At 40.2% G+C, this 17,380-nt stretch overlaps 1 protein-coding gene and 1 long non-coding RNA gene across 10 annotated transcripts in view; one reads left to right on the forward strand and one right to left on the reverse strand.

Moving 5' to 3' along the window:
• Window positions 1–431: 431 nt before the first annotated feature.
• Window positions 432–11,002, reverse strand: LOC123454683. The gene is made up of 3 exons (XR_006633440.1): window positions 10,205–11,002; window positions 7,731–7,785; window positions 432–1,337 (listed from the first exon to the last, which is right to left on the reverse strand). It is a non-coding gene; the product is annotated as an uncharacterized LOC123454683 (long non-coding RNA).
• Window positions 10,196–17,380, forward strand: part of Mef2c (myocyte enhancer factor 2C) — a 155,999-nt gene continuing 148,814 nt past the window's right edge. For 3 of the 9 annotated variants that reach the window (XM_045133463.1, XM_045133466.1, XM_045133464.1), the window contains exon 1: window positions 10,196–10,495. The gene's annotated coding sequence lies outside the window, so the exon portion shown is untranslated. The remainder of the gene's footprint in view (window positions 10,496–17,380) is intronic. The other 6 variants (XM_045133468.1, XM_045133467.1, XM_045133470.1 and 3 more) reach the window with 3 other exon arrangements.

Here is a 17,380-nt window from a genome sequence, read left to right on the forward strand (position 1 = left end):
ATTGTAAGGTAAGTTCCCATATAAATTAGAACCATTTGGGAAATTACCTAAAAAGAGGAACAAAATACATCTTGTCATAGCTCCCTTTTTCTTTCTAGACTGTTGTCTTCACTGAATGTTCTTAATATGAATTGATAGTATAACCCAACATGGCTCAGGGAATTTTGCAGAAGAGGGGTGGAAAGATTGTTAGAGCCACAAGTTGGGACATTTTGCACAGAGACATTGCCTCTCCCCCATAACTGACTGCTGCCCCCACAATGCACGACCCACAATCCCCATGGGGTTGACCTGCATCCCCAACGAGGAAGGCCTCCTTGGAAAAGGGGCAGGGATGAGGGAAAGGATGGTACCAACATGTGTTGTTTGTGTACTAAGCATGTCCATATCTAATAAAAATAAATTTAACAATTAAAAAAGAATTGATAGTATAATTGCCACATGTAAAAGTTTTATTAATGTTCTTAATCTGTTATTTTTTCCTGTAAAATACAGTTGTTGCCATCATGAAATCAATAGGAAATATTAACATCCCACATAAGACTTTATTAAAACAAAAAAATTGCAAAGGTGACGATGGCTTTCGTTTTTCAAGTGGTACAGTTCCTTAGACACAGCAGTGACGCTGATCACACATCCAGCAGAAATCTGTTTCCGGGTCTCTCGAACAGAACCCTGCATTAGGCATTCCATGGGCTCCCCCTTCCCAGGAAGCCTGTGCCCAGCCCAGTTGCCATAGATGGCCATCAGACATTTGGAATGACATCAGGAGACAATCTGAGCAGGCAATGCCCTCAAGAATTCAAGCTAGCAGGAGACTGAGGATATCAATGTCTTCTTGGCTGACAACTGCATTCCAAAGGTCAAATGGGGTGAAAAGAGGATGGGCTTGGAGTTTCCAAGTGCCTTCTCAGCAACTGCTCACAAGCAGAAGGAACCATATAGCGATGGAGACTGAATGTAGCCTGGAGGCTCCCTGCATGTGAAAAGAAAGGCTTCCTGACCATTAAGTTGTAGAAGTTTAAGTCAAAGAGCATTCCACTTTTTCAAAGGTAAAAGTTAAGGAGAGTTCTCGTTCTGAATTGATTCCCATCTTCCCTGATGACCTACTTTCTTCTGCTTTGAAAGCCACAATATGAATGAACAGGGAAGTTAATGGTACAGAAGTGGAAATTATTCCCACAATATTAAGAAGGACTTTTACTAAAGTTCATCACTTTCACAGTCCTGTGGTATATGTGCAGGTATATGTTGAAGAGCTCATTTCAAACTCCTACCAGTGTTTTGAGCATATCACACTGTGTTCCACATTTTATAGATGAGGTTATTACTGATTCCTGGGAAAAGGCAAAATGTGAATAATCGCAGTTACTCTGTGATAGTGCCAAGTGGCTTTTGATAACACAGACTCTTCCAAGTTCCACCAGCATTTTCATTAATCAGCTATGGAGAGGCTAAGGCCTTGCCTTGTCTGAAAGCTCATGGTAGACAAACATTTCCTCCTAGGCATTTGGATTTCAGATAGTATGAGAAGAATCCTTTCTATCACATACAACTGATAAATCAATATGATCATTCAAATGTAGATCCTTTCAGAAGTCCAATATCAAAAGACTAGTGTTACAATTTTAAACAGTATTTATAATTCATGAATACTCTTATGTGAAAACTAAAATGTCATCACTAAGGGTTAATTACCATAACATAATTAATATTAACATTTCACCCTCAAATAATAATAAATGTAGAACAAAAATTACGGCAAAAAAAATCTTAACTACTGACTGAAGTTAGAAACGTTTTGCTTGACCTAAAACTCCATAATGCATATGTTTCTTTCTAGTTCTCATAAATTACTTTTAATTTAGTTTTGTTCACATTGTTAAGACTTCTGGTCAAATTTCATGCTACTCACATCATCATCGATGTATCTGATGATATATCTTATCTAATTTTAAGACTGCTTTGCTAGACATTCCTACTTTAAATAACATCTTTCTTCCCTAACTTTGATGCTACCTTTTAGCTCTTATTTTAAAAGTATAGTGCATAGCAAAAAAAAAAGAAAAGAAAATGAAAACTATAAAAGGAGAAGGCTAGTTCCTCAGAATTTTTAAGCACAAGTAAATACAATATAATAGCACAATTGTTCTTTGTGCAAAGATCTGATATGACTGTCTGATGCTATCAATCACACATTTTAGGTTTGGGAGACAGCATTATTCCCTGTGCACCTTACTTTTTATTACACAGCTTTCCCTGTGGATGAACACTTAGCAGTGTGTTCCTCTTGTAAAGGATCAGCTTGCCTAAAATCTGACAAGTCACTTTTCTTTAGAGTCAGTTAGCCTAGCCAACCTAGGTAAGGTGGCCTAGGTTCTGAGAAATACACTGGGTCCTATCAGAGAATCTAATCATTTCAGATTTATAGCGTGACTCTGGGGGATTTACTTAACTTCTTTGTGTTTGTTGTCCCTGGTTTTGTTTTTTGTTTTTTTGTTTTTTTTTTAAGTGAAAATTGGGTGAGGTGTTTCCCAGAATTCTTTGCAATAACAAGCTCCTAAAATTCAGACTAAAACTTTCAACGTTACCATCACAAATAGAACTGGAGGCTGTTCGAAAACTATATACTATTTTAACTAATATCCTAACTTTAAATACCACAGCAGGGATCCCAGCATGCAATGCTGCAGTGATGGCAGAGCATTCACTATCTCCCCATCTAAAAGCAGCCACTGCCCATGTCTGGCTGCCAAGCACTTGAGATAAGGATAGCGTGAATGGGGAAATGGACTTTTCTTTTTATCCAATCCCACATAATTTACATAGCTCCAAGTGGATAGTAGGGACCAGACTGGTGAAAATTGAGGCTTTCAGCATCAATGGGACATAGTGGTTTTACACTTTTGGTAGATACAGTGGTATGCCACACACACACACACAATGCCCTTTGTAACACTGTTCTTTCCACCAGACTTGCTGCAAATAACAGGCAAACCACCTCACTGGAGTCTACATTTCCCAGTGGAACAACCCCACCCCCGCCAGCCCCGCCCGGCCACTGTCTTTGCCTGTTAACAAACGGTTTGGTTTGTTGGGAATTCTCCCCAGGAGCGCACTTGTCTTTCTACTTTGTAGAGCTGCACATTACCATAGACAACTTAACTACTAGACTTAGTGGTTAGATTTTAGATTTTGAAGATAATTCTGTTGATCCCCAAGGCTTAGGCTTTAAATCCAGTTCTGAGCCCTTGTCCTTTCGTATTGATCAGTTAGGTAAGAAAGAACCGTGCACGTCCCAGGACAGGGCGGTGGTCAGACGGGCCGCAGCCGGCTGCCCGCCCAGGATTGCAAACATGCTCAGCGCGCGTCCTGCCCTCCGCGCCGCCGCAGCCGCGGACCGCGTGCCAGCGCTTTGTGCGCTGTGGGTGTGGGTAAGGTCATTTTCCTCGGCCCCGGGGGTTACCCAGGTCCTGCAGAGCTCATCTTCAGCTCTTTGGGACCAATTTTGACTTAACGTGGGACAAATACTCCTAGGATCCTAAAACCAGGCCACGCGGGGTGGGGCGGGCATGGTGGGGGGGGGGGGAATCACTAGCACCACTGCCGAGTGATGCCAGAGCCCACCCACTGCCGCTGCGCCCTCGTTCATTGCCCAGAGCCCACCACGCGCCCTCTTGATCAGCACGCCACCGATTTCTCCCTGCCACCCCCCCCCCCAACACCCACCCAACCAAGCCATGACATCCCTTCCTTCCTCCCCAACCCGAAGCAGGCCGACACACCCCTTCCTGTCCCGCGCCAAGACAGCGTGGCCACCCCTTGGGCGCGCCCAGGCCCAGCGGGTCCGCGGGAGGCCCGAGCCCGCCTCCTCCTCCCCGTGGCGCACGCACGTGGCTGGCGCACTCACCCCTACTAGCTTCCTCGGAGCTCTAGAAACTCGCCGGGAAAGAGTCCCCGCCCCCTCAGCTGCATCCCATCCGCTGGGAGAAAAGTGGGTGGGAGGAAGTAGCAATCTTCTTGGGGAGAGAGTGCCTAGGTGCTGAAAGCCGTGCTGGAGGGGAGGACCGGCAGTAATTGGGTGGCGATGCGACTGTTGCGCCCTGCAAGTCCGCCCAGCCCGCACCAATCCACTTGGCACGCAAATCATCCGGAGGGATGGCCGCTGCCTACGATCAATACCTCACCTCAGCTAGCTGCAGAAACCAGGGTCTTAAGGGGCCCTGCGCCCTGATCCCGTGGCCCTCTGCTTCCCCAACAAAAGAAACCAGCACCAAAATGCCAGTGGAGACTTTTAAGCACACATTACTACCCCATTCCCTGGTAAAGTCTTCCAAAATGAAAGGGCACAGACATGGTAAGGTATCTAAAGGAAATGGTTAAAAGGGGAAGTGTGAATATCCATTCCTTAAATATAAGCTTTCAGTGATATTTCAAGAAATGGAATAGAACCAATGTTCCAGTAAGCACTTAACAAGTTTGTAAGTGAACGTAAAGGCCCTTTACGTTTGGCTACGTGGATATGTTTGAATCATTAACACTTGTAAGCAAATTACCGACCAAGCCTTATTTGGACTTACTGGTAGGAAAAAAAAAAAAAAGAGGAAATATGTCCTGATTTGTAATGGCTTTACTTAAAGCCTTAACATATCTTTTAGGCATAAGGTCGATAAGGCCTTGGGAGATGCATACCATGATTCTCACTTAAGAATAGACTTTAAACCCAAGCAGATCTTGTAGAAAAGGGATTGGCCCAGAAAACTGGACACTGCCTAAGATATTAAGCTTACAGACTAACTCACTGTGGACCTGTGCTTAAAAGACGGGTTCAGTTAACATAACCCCTAAAACCAAAATGGCCCGCATTCTTCATTTCTAACTCTGGCACAACATAATAAAAATAAATCTTATGGACAGCAGCTCAAATGAATAGGTTTTCTAAATGGCTCTTCACTATGCAAAGTCCCCCTGATAGTGTAAATGGGAAAGTGGATATTGCCCCTTGTGGTCTGGTGTTTCAAGGTTAGTTCTCTTTCTGGGACTAGTCTCGTTCTGAAGCCAAGAAGAGATTCGTTTGTGTACCCAAGCTAGTCTGACACAGAGTAGAACACAGAGCATTTGTCTGTACTCCATACAGTCAAACACTGCTTGGAAGGTTAAGGTATTATTAATAATAGAATTCATAAACATTACTGAACCCACATCATTAATCCCAAAGTATTTTAAATCAGCCTTTAGGCAATGCATAAAATAAGCCTTTTCAGCAACTTAGGTAGAATGGCAAATATATCCCAATTTGACAAGTTTTATTAGCTTTCGAAATGATGGATTTGACTTTTTGTCCTTATAGTTCTTTATCAGACATAAAAATTAAAGGTACAAAATAAAGGTAAATATGTGAATGTTATATATGTGATAAAAAAATAATATTAAACCTCCCCTTGATGTACTTACATCTTCCGAATGGTGTAAATTCCTAATCGAGTTAGTCTATATTCTGTATAAGCTGTTTAAACTAAAGCTGTACCTGGTGACTTTTGAAATTTAGATGTGTGGCACTCTTTCTTTTCACAATGATAAATAAGCATGATCATAGTTGACCATTTTATTCTTTTCTCTTGAATATACATTGCTTTGGTTTAAAATCACGTTACCCTGGAACTTTTCAAAATTGATTTAAATGTACCTTAATGCCCCCTTTTAAAAAAAAAGTTAACTTTATATTTTTATATATTTTCCCACATTTTAAGGTGCCATAGTAAAGTTGCAAACTGTGAAGTAACCTCTATGAAGATGAAGTAAAGAATGGAAGGCAGATGACTGGCAGTGAAAAGTGTACATGGTGAGTGACCACATCTGTGTCCCCTGTCAACTTATCATACATGAAAGCTACCAGTGTCTTTGTCCTCAAGGTATCTGTGGTGTTGCCTTGTATCACAGTGATGGACTTAAATAACTGTTGCATTCATTATATCATCAGCAGTCCTGTGCCATTTTGCTTAAAGCTCACAGCATCTTTCAAGGCCTACCTTTGCAAGTGTCCACACAACCGAACCACCTCGTGGAAAGTTATGTATGTCATCTAAAGTGCAACTACAGAATGTTTGAAGTGTGTCCCATGCTGTGGAATGTGTATCTTCCTATGCTTTTATATTTTTTTCTGAACTTCCACATTCAATTATCATGTTTGTGTTGAAAGTATTCTGGCTGAAGAGCAAATACTATGCACTTGAATATTCTTGAGGGGTAGATTAATCTATAGCCTTTCTTCATCTCAGGGTGGGTTGCTGTGGCAACCGCCCCAGCTCACTTAAAATAATTTTTTAAAGCTCACTTCAAGAGCTACACTCAGCGTGGGCCAAGCTTAAAAGCAGGCAGGCCCAGTGCACAGGGCTTTCTTATACTGTGGCTGTAATGTAGGGAGGTAGAGAAGAGAAGAGGGTGGAGTTAGCTGGTGAGACAGAAACTGGAATATTAGCTTTCTCTAGACTTGAGTCACCAATCACCAAGCACTCTGCAACTTTTTTGGCTTTGTAAATATATGCACTGCTCACCAAGTTTTTTTTTAAGAGGAAAAATGTGTATTTACATTTAAAATAAAGCACTTATAATAATGAAATGAATATTTGATAATTAGACATGCACACAGTTGGTTTAATAGTAACCCAGACATCATTTTTTTTTTTCCCTTACAGAAAACTCACCTTTTATCTAACTGGATAGACTTCTAGCTTCCAATAACTTAAAGGATATTCTTTTCAAAAGTGCATATTGCTGAGATAAATTGGAGAACTCACATAAACACATAAGCAAACCAGAGCTCAAACCCAAAGCAAAGGCCTTGAGCTCTGCCACCAGGCCACATCCCCAGGTACAAATCTTGAACAGGACTCCTAATATATAGGACAAGCTCTTCGCTGCACAAGAAAACATTCTGCTACTTTCCAAGTACGATTATGTACCAAGAATAGGTAGGGCTTGGGTAAATTTAAGTAGGTAGATAAATAATGAATAAATAAACAAGTAAATAAAAGTCAGGAGTCTTTTACAGGAGAATACAAAGCACTTTCTGAATTAACCATTACATGGCTTGCTACTGAATATCTTAAAGCTCAGATAATTGTCTACTGTATATTTCACTCTGTTCCACTTCAATTCCAAAGGCTTAAATGGGAGTGAAATTAATGCCAGTACTAACTTAGGTCACACATAATTAAGAAACCAGTTTGCTGAGGGGAAAATCATATTTAAAAAGCCAACTGCAATATATTTTAGATCTAAATAATTTTCAAATTGTGCTTAATGTGGGGTTGTACATACTTTTGAATGCTTGCACTATCATTGATAATTATAGATTTTATAATATTTATTAAATATTTTAAATTCTGTAAATGTATAATGAATACTTCTTTAAAATGTGAAAAGGTTAAAAAGTTTCTTTGTAAGAGAAAATAAACTTACACATGAAGTCCACTGTGGTAAATAGAAATACCCTCTGTAATTCATCAAACACAGCATGGTTGAAATCCACACATTGGCTATGTCCATTTACCTATGTAAATAGGCCGTTATAACTCATTGCATTAATTTCAAGCATTGTGACAGTAAATCAGATAATTTACTCTGTCAGGGATTTTGTGAACCTTAAGAAAACATGATCACACCTTAGTATTCAACATGACTATGCATCTTTAAACACTTGGATCTTTTGAGGTACTTTGAATGCAAACCTGATGCAGATGCTCTTTCCCGCATTACCATGAACTCACAGCAGTAACGCTCTTCCTGTGAAAGACAAACATAAGCTATTATAGGTAGTGATCTGCCACACACACAAAAAAGAAGTTCTTTACATGGCTTCTGGTTCATGACAGTTTGCCATGCTTCCCTGTAATAAGTGACCTGCTCGCTACTAATCGTCACAATAGTGATGAGTCACAATCTTGCAGACTGCTCGGCTGTAATTGTCCTTGCCTATGAAAGTATCTTGCTACCTTCATTCTTCTGAGAGAAGACAGCAACTTCAAATAGCCCCACAAGGGGCAGGAGACTTTCTGAGCCACACTGGCCTCCTGCATTAAAATAGTCTCCTAAAGCATACTGAGCCACTGAACAGGAAACGCAGCTAGTCATCGGGGTAAACACAGAGGGCTGAAAGGCATTGTTTTAAGTGAGGAAATGTCTTTAATTAGCTGGATATTTTCATATACTGCTGTTGTCTGCTCTTTTGCATTCATTGTGAGGATCCCCTGTGAACTTTCTCTTCCTCCTCACAATATTAAAAGAAATATGTTTTGAATATTTATGTTTTATTCAATCTTTAGTTCCATACAATCTTGTCTTTTTTATGATTTGTGTACCAGCTGATGTTTTATCTTTGGCTTTGGGGTGTGTGTGGTGTAACTGCCTAGGGCAGGAAGGTCCTCATCCCCAGTGGCTTTTCCTAAATATGGGATGTACACACACACACACACACACACACACACACACACACACACACTTTTGCTACGGAAAACTGTCTAGCATGCTTAAACCCTCACATGAGTCTCTTTCCTTATCTGTCTCTATTTCTGCTTCCTGTGCTGCCGAGAGCCTTCAGGATAAGTGAATTCACCCGCTATCGGCTAGGGTAGACTAATGCATTTGGGAACTTGGTTTGGTTTACATGTTAATGACCTGGATGAAGTCCAGTAAGGTGTGGAAGAGATAGAGTAGGGGTGAGGGAGGAAGAAGGGGCAATTCGCCTCGGAAAATATTTCCAAACTGATTATAAAGTTTATCCTCGCCCCCCACCATCACCACCGCCGTGATGAAGCCGAGATTTCAAGTACTGGTGGTTATTTTATTATAACATTCAAGGACCCTTGCGGCCCACTGTCTAGCGCTTGGGCTGGGCTGGGGAGGCGGGAGTGCGGGCCATCCCGGACCGCGGCTTTTCCGCGCGAGAGACGGAGGCGCGCGCGGACCGCGGTGAGAACGAAGTGGCTAACGCGTTTGCAAGAAGGGGGAGGAGGGAGTCACCAGAGCAGCTATTAGGGTCGCTCTCCTATTGGTCAGAGGGAAGATCCCGACTTTAGAAGGACTTTCCTGCTGGCTGGCTGGCTGGCTGGCAGCCTCCCCCGGGAGTGCGCGCGCGGCGGGCGGGCGGGAGGCTCGCGGCTCCCCAGCCCGGGCTCTGCAGAGGCGCGGGCCGCCGCGGAGCTCGGCGCGCCGCCGTCTCCCTTCCGTGCGATAAAGAATTGTCATTAGGTTTGCGCATGGCATGTGCCATTACCCCCACGGTAAAAAGGAAAAAAAAGAGAGAGAGAGAGAGAGAGAGAGAGAAAGAAAAAAAAAAAAACTAAAATTAGCAAAATGTCAGGCATGGAAAGATTGATTCACCAAGATGCAATTATCATTTAAAAGTGCTTGATTGAGGTACTGATGTTCAGTGATTTATTCTGCATACCATATACATAATTAAAGTAGTGTAGTGGAGTAATTTATCAATCTAGTTGAGACTGGAGGGGTGAGCAGGGAGCTGCTGTCTGTTTGTTTTATTAAAAAATGCTCCGAGGTCTGGTCCCGCCCCCCTTTTGCGAGAGTGAAACTGATGATTTCCCCAGCTCGCGCCCAGGAGAGCGCGAGGCTTTGGGGGTGGCGGCGGGCGAGGCGCGCCGAGGAGAAGGCAGCGCCCCGAGAAAGGCGAGCGAGCACCACGCCAAATCGGGGGGCTCGGGAAGAGGGGGAAGGAGGAGCCCGGCACGGGGGGCGCCCCTGGTGGTTCCGAACCCCGGCCCCGCGGGCTCCGTGCCGCCCGGCCGCCCCTCCCGGCTCCCGAGCATCCTCCTCGCCCCTCCTCTCCACCCTCCTCGCCTTTCTTTCTTTCTGTCTTTCTTTCTTTTTTTTAATTTTTTTTTATTATTTTCTTACGCGATGTTTCAAAGGCTGTAGCTGCTCTCCTTACCACCGCCACCACCCCCCACCACAATACGTCTCCTGTCCCTTCCTTCCTGGACGCAGTTTTCTGGACGAGTCTGGTTACTTTTAATCCCACCGGCCGCCCAGAGCCACTTTCTCCTCCTCCTGTCCACCTCCTCCCCTTCCTCCTCCTTCCTCCTCCTCCTCCTCCTCCTCTTCCGAGCGGCTCCGGGGCGCGCGGATGCGCGGGCCCGCGCGCGCCTGCCCCCGCGCGCTCCCCCGGCGCGCGCACACACGTACACACCGTCTGCAGCTCCCGGCTCGCAGTCACAGACACTTGAGCACACGCGTACACCCAGACATCTTCTTCGGGCTGCTATTGGATTGACTTTGAAGATTCTGTGTGGGTCGCCGCCGCCGTGACTGCAGGTTTGAATCAGGTGGAGAAGCGCTTCGAGGCTGGACGAAGTAAAGATTATTGTTGGTTTTTTTTTTGTTTGTTTGTTTTTGTTTTTTTTTTTTTCCTCTCCCTCTCTCTTAAGAAAGGAAAAAACATATTTATCCCAAGGACTTATCTGGTCGGGTCTTCCTTCATGTAAGTACCTCTGATATTTCTCAAGGAAAAAAAAAAAAGAAAAAAATTAGAAATAGAAATAGCCTGGGTATTGTCTGAAATGCACACCAGTACATTGCACAGCTTGGGTCTATCTCTGCACCCTTTTTCTGAAGGCTGAAGTTGAGGCTTGATGGAAGCATTCTTTTCCTACGATTCCATGATTTCCTTATGTGTGGCTGAAAGTAACTTTTGAAGATGGTCGTATCCGTTTACCATCAGTCATTGAAATCACTCCTGACTCGGTTCTGTCACTCCAGTGTGTTTAAAGTTTCATGAAGTTAGTTCGCGTCATTAGCATGTGAGATAGGAGGAGAGTGCGGGAGCAGGGTGGATTTTAGCATTTCTCAGACTCTTCCGTGACCTTGAGTAGATGCCTTGAGATTCAGCAGTTAGTTCAGCGTTGAAGGATGTTCCCAGGAGTCTCCTCAAAGACTGATGTGCCCAGGGTTACGATTCTGAGCCACTAATTCTCTGGATTAGTTGAAGCTACAGCCTGGCTGTCAGTCTACCTTCGTGCATCTATCTCCCTCCCTCACCCAAGTGCTGGCCGGTCGAGAGCTCCTTCATTGGTGGGGACAAAAAAGTAGGACCCTGGCCGTGTTAGTCCATACACAGTTCTCAATCCATGTTTGGATTTAAGCATGTGCACTTGTTTAGATCAAGTCACATCAGAAGTTATTTAAAAACAAACAAGGTTAAGTCACTTCAGTTGCCTTCTGTTTGGCCCTTGGATGAAAGTTACCAAACTAAATGACAAAGTTGGGCATAAAAGAAGGATGTAAACGTAGGGACATTGTTTATTGTACCACTGCATGTTATGCAAGTATTTAAATGTAATGCTCATGCTATTTCCTTCCCAGAACAAGGGTGTTCTTAATGGAAAATTTATATCTGAATCTTTTCTCACTGTGCTAGGTCGAGTAGCTATTCTTCATGAAATGCTTACTTCTTCACATTTTAGGAATGGATGTCTTTTGTATAAAACACTTTATATGCAAATTCTGACAGTGTGAGTAGAGTCAGTATCCACCAGTTTTTCAGCCAGTCCTCAGTGGAGGACTGCTTTGACACAAGTGCATGTTCCTATTGTTAATCTCATACTAACTCTAATAGTAACTGTCTTGGGAAATGCTCAGTGGCTGCACTGCACATGTGTTCTGAGTGCTGTAAAGGGAACTCCAGCCATCTCTATAGGGCCATCCGGAGAAACAAGAGCAAAGTGCTTGGACTCCTTTTCACTGGCACCTTGCAGTCTAATTGTGGTTTCAGAGCAAAGATGTTTATATGGATTATGACTCCAATTCCATAGACACTGGCTAGGACATAGAGATGTGGCCACCTGTGAACCATACTTTGTGATTGTACCTTTGCATACATGAGCAATCTCTAGTGTAAAACTAAAATGTCTCTTAAACTAAAAAATAATAATAATAATGTCAGTTTGGGTTAGCCTTTAAAAAAATGTCCTCTATGTATCAGTAGGGCACAAGTGGTATTTTTTGTTTGTTTTCCTAAGGATTCAGTCAAAGATAACCCATTCAGTCATATTGTCTGCCAGTAGAGGAATAACACTACTTATTAAGTTGAAAAATCGTTCTAAAATAAATGGATTCATAATTTAAAAGGTAAAAGATGTTCCTATCTGATTTCCTATCTCAAGAGGAAACAAACATCTCTTAAATCAATGAGTATTTTTCTTTTTGTAGGAAAGTACATTTAACCATGTGTCCGACCCTTCAGTCAATTCTAACAGCGTTCATCAAAATACACTTAATTTTTTTTAATTCAAAATCTGATTTCCTAGTCACGTTAAGGGGGCAACAATTGGCAGTTATCTTTGGTTTAAATTATTCTAAAGTTTAGAAAAACCTACGGTTTGTATAAATTCCCACAGCTTGGGAAAGTTTAGCATATTTTTTCAGACTCCATAAAAACAGTATTTTACTATTTATATCTTTGTTGTCATGCATATTGAAAGATAATATTAAAGTATATTACTTATTAAATATGAATATTGTTGGTATTGGTTTCAGTAACAAATGAACACATAAAATCAGTAAACACTGATTTTCCACCTTTGCAGAGTTAGTTATATTTTCAAAGTATGCAATCACAGATGTTAACTTTTCTGACTAGAAACAGAGCAGCTCTAAGAAAAGTCACAGAGACTTGCTGCACCTTGCCTCTGTGTTTCTTTGTAAACAGGTTTATTTTGCAAATGTTTAAAGAAATGTCTCATTCCAGTAGGAAAGTGACTCTCTAAGGTTTTGAAAATAAAATCTGCAAAAATATTGGGTTCTATTGTTTTTGATATCTGTTAATTTCTTTCCTTGGCCCTTACCTTACTGAATCAATAAATTGCATGAATACATAGCCATACCTTTCTAATACATTATTCATCAAATTTCCATTTCTTTTATAGAGAACTGTACTAAATAACTCCTTGACATATGTAACATTGTCTTTTTAGACTTACTTCTGTTTATTATAGTGTATTTTGTGGTTTTATTTCCCAACTCTAAGTACAGTATGTTTCCAGTCTATGAAGTCTCAGAAAGTGACAAAAATGGGAATATGTCTTTGCAGCAATATTTGCACTACATGAAAAAAAAGTGACTGCTTGTTAAAAAGAGAACCATAGGTTTTAGGACATGACCTAGGCAACATAAAGGAACTTAATATACAATTAAGGTTCACAAAGTGACTATGAAAAGAGTATTAGTAAAGTTCTGCTTTTCTTCTAAGAGCAAATCTGAGAAAAATGTTTTCCAGGTAATATCTAAAACTTACAAAGATGTTTATGTCTCTTTTTCACATAATGTGACAGTCTAGGCACAAAGATGTGTGTGTTCCTTTTACACGTAGTGCGATGGGCTGGGTACAGTAAAGGGCTTTGGTACCTGATCCTTAGAGAGTATGTCATTGGGGGAGAAGAGATGACTCTGATTCTAGTGCTCAGCATGCAGCTTAATCTCATGGGCACATGGACATTCCTGCCTCAGTAAAGTGTGACTCTTCTCTCCCTTGAGATCTGTCACCTTTACGAAATCAAACCAGATTACAGAAGCCATTCACCAAACCCAGAGCAGCAACAGTCTGTGCACCTCACAAAAGGCAGATTACACAGTTCACGTGCTAGTCTGATAAGACAAAGATAAAAGCCGATTGTTGAGGAAGGGTAAGACACACTGGTTCCAATGATTGCTAGATCAGTATGCCACAGCCCTGTTGCTTCATCTGCATGAAGGGCCATTCAAACAGTGCAAACTCAGTTTTCAAATAATAGGCTTTTTTTTTATAGTGCAGTAACAGAAAATATACCTTTTTATGAGCTTCTGCACTGCTTAAATTTTAAGTTCTATCACTTTTTTATGAACCAGACATCAAGTTGTCTGTTTATATGAATTTGCTGTCAGAATAAGGCTTATATGCAGCAAACCTTTTCAGAAGTGTTGTAAAGAGTACAGAGCAAAATTTGCCACAGAATAAAACATCTTCATGGTATTGAGTAATTGGGCAGAAAATGTATAGTAGTCAATATTCATTATGTTGCTCTGCTACCCAGTAATTCTTCATCAGAATGTGTAATTACATAGTTATGAACCCACACATTTGAAACACTTCTGAGTAGGTGTTTAATTAATATGCAACATATAACACACACATACACACACACACACACATATGTATATTTATATATATATATCCTCATGAATGTTATATAAGAAAAAATTTATGACAAAAAAATATGGCTTGAGTGTTTATTTCAGAGAATAAAGTTTTGATTCACATAATAACATTTTGCAAACTAACTTCTTATACATCCAACTCTTCAGTAATTTCTTGCTTCTAAAATTGAAGTCCTTTTTCACCCAACTGATGCCTCCTAGTGTCTCATACAATAAAATACTGAGTCACCCATAAATGTAAACATTGCATTTTCATTGCCTACATCTTCTGTGATGCATAAAATTAGTATTTATGTTTTTAATTTTCTGAGTATCATTATAATAAGAGGAAATTTCAGTGTTTCTTCTGTGTGGGTTTGTGGCACATGCAGGTTCTCTTTGACCATAACAACATTTTACTAAGTTTTAAGAAGTTTATTACCTTTAGTTTCAATTTATATGTTTTCCATTTTTACTCATTATTATTCCAAGTGAAAAATAATAGGCAAAATAGCACAGCTTCCATTTTGTGGGCCTAGAGGTCACACAGCCGAGTTCATCTTTGAATGCCCAATGAAAAAAAAAAGAAAAATAGCGAAGACTCACAGTTGCATTTAAACACTAAGCTATCGCAAAAGAGGTATCAATTTTTGTCTGTACACTTGTAAATTTTTATGTAGAAGTTGAAAACAATAAAGATAAGTACGCATTTTTCCATAAATATAGAGGGCGTTGCCTCATTAGAAAATACCAAAACAACAACAAGAGAAAAGCTTGTCTCGGGATGATCATGAGAGTGTAGCCTCTCATGAGCCAGATCGGGTACTGAAGTAGAAGCTAGGGGTCACCAGCTGTAGAGTGCAAGTGTGCTGTCCTTAGAATGGGAAGCAGAGACCTGGCTCTTTTGCATGTCTGCAATTTCGAGCAGCTCTCTAATTCACCTTAGGAAGACGGATAATTTACTTTTGGAACAATTTTCTTTATTACAGTTATAAGAGGGCAGTGGCTCCCTAACTGTTCTTAAAGTTGAGAGATGTGTTCAAAAACTTGTCACATTTTCTGCCCCCTTCCTGGATGGTTCCTCAAGTCATAAACACACACAATCATTCATGAGTTTCTTCCCTAACACAATGTCCAGAGTATCAAAATACAAATATTAGACCTGAACGTAGTTTGCTCTTTTACATATGTGTTTATCATTTATTTCTCTGATTAAAACACAAAGCATAGTAACAATATTTGACTGCCACTGAATTTATCCTCTATTTTCGTCAATAATACACTGCTTTTGTGATTCTGTACTTCTTGGACACATTTCAAAGAATGTAAGGGGGTGTGTTCCTTTAGTTCAAGGAAGCAGACATGTAGAAAGGGGTGGGCCTTTCCCACCAAATCCACATTTCTTCCCTTGGAGAATTGAAGCAAAAATGCAGTGTGTTAGAGAAAACTTTCATGAGAAAGAAAATAATTTGTATGGTCTGCTGTAATTAGTGAGCAGAGGAAACCATTAGGATTTATTTTATTTTATTTTTCAGAAAACAACTCATGGTAAACTGTCCAACAATCAGAATGAAAAGGGTCTATAATAGTTTTGTAATCTTACCAATTTTAATGTTCATGTGCACAGCTAAAAATGTACTCCAACAATTTTGGTAACTTTCATTTTGGGTGTAGTAATAGGCATAAAGAAATAAAGGATAATTAAAGAATATATTCCCTAACATGCCCCCCTATTTTAAGAATATATAGATAGCCTTAATTTTCCCATGCTAATTGTTTTTTTGTATGAAGAAAATAATATCCTATGACAAAGAATAATATTATAAAATTTAAGATTGTAGAAACAATAATCCAATATATATGCATATGTTTATGTATATGTACATATACAGAGAGAAAGCATTATCTTAAATTTATCTGATGTTATTTTCACTGCACAAAGAATAAATATATCCCTAGTAAGGGTGAAAATGTTGTGTTACTTGTTACATAAACCCAAGGTTTAGCTGCAGCTGACAATATGATAGCATCTTTATCACTATAATGTATTTGCTATATATTGCTATCTTATTGCAGAACTCAAATCTATTCATTGATTTTTTAAATGTGACCAGGGCAAATAAATTTCAGAGTATAAATAAAGACAATCTTTTGAAGATGTTGCAGAGGAAATTGGTGACAATATAGTTAATACAGGCAGTAAACTTATGATACGTAGATTTCTGTAGGAATCATTACTCTTGAATAATGTACACATGACAGGGACTTTATTAATTCTTAATGCTTCAGATTAGAAGTGGTTGGAGCAATGTTGTTCATTCTGCATGTGTTTGCAATTCATGTAGAATGACAGTGTAAGCCTTTAGGTGGTGATTTAAGAAAAGAGCCTGGAACTCGTTTTCGGAGGCTGGAGGTGGCGAGCTGTGTGAACAGTCTCTAGTGAGAACCTGCTTGTTCCAGGCCCCATCCTGCATGTGCTCTGATGTTCCTCCTATATCTTGTGTTTGATAAGATGCTCACGAAGACCTCAGACAAGCTGTTCTTGGATACGATGAAACTCCAGTACATTGGATTAGAAAAACAGTGGATACTGTCCTTTGAGAGAATGTGCAGGTTAAAAATAAATAGCTAGAAACTACACATGTTCTGTTCATGTGTGCAATTTTTCTAAGCAAGGCAAAAATGATAGCAAGAAAATGTATTCCTTCACCAAGCTCTAGGTATTGATTGACAGCTTTGGATTAGATATGCTTATCTTTGCAAAATTAGAAAATTATTTACTAACATAAATAAATTGAGATGTAAGGAAATTCACCAAGTTTAATCAACTTGACTTGTCCTTTTTCCTCTTCATTAACTGCTGACTTCTGTAAGATATATACATACACATATATGCTTATGTACATATATGTATGGATATATATATATATATATATATATATATATACATACATACATACATACATACATATATATTCTGCATATAGAAAGCTGGTGCTGTTGCTTATAGCAACATCAGGACTGGTATTTTTTTAAATATACTCTTGAAGATGTGATTATTTGACGGAAATATTCACTGGAGTATTTTATTTTTAGTACTCATTGTCACACAGGTAAGGCTTTATAGGACCAATTACCTAAGTGCAGTCAAAGATCTCTTTAATGAATGAGCACACACCCAGAAGAACACATTTTT

The sequence above is a fragment of the Jaculus jaculus genome, chromosome 14 (genome assembly GCF_020740685.1).
Source record: "Jaculus jaculus isolate mJacJac1 chromosome 14, mJacJac1.mat.Y.cur, whole genome shotgun sequence".
Lineage (NCBI taxonomy): Eukaryota > Metazoa > Chordata > Mammalia > Rodentia > Dipodidae > Jaculus > Jaculus jaculus.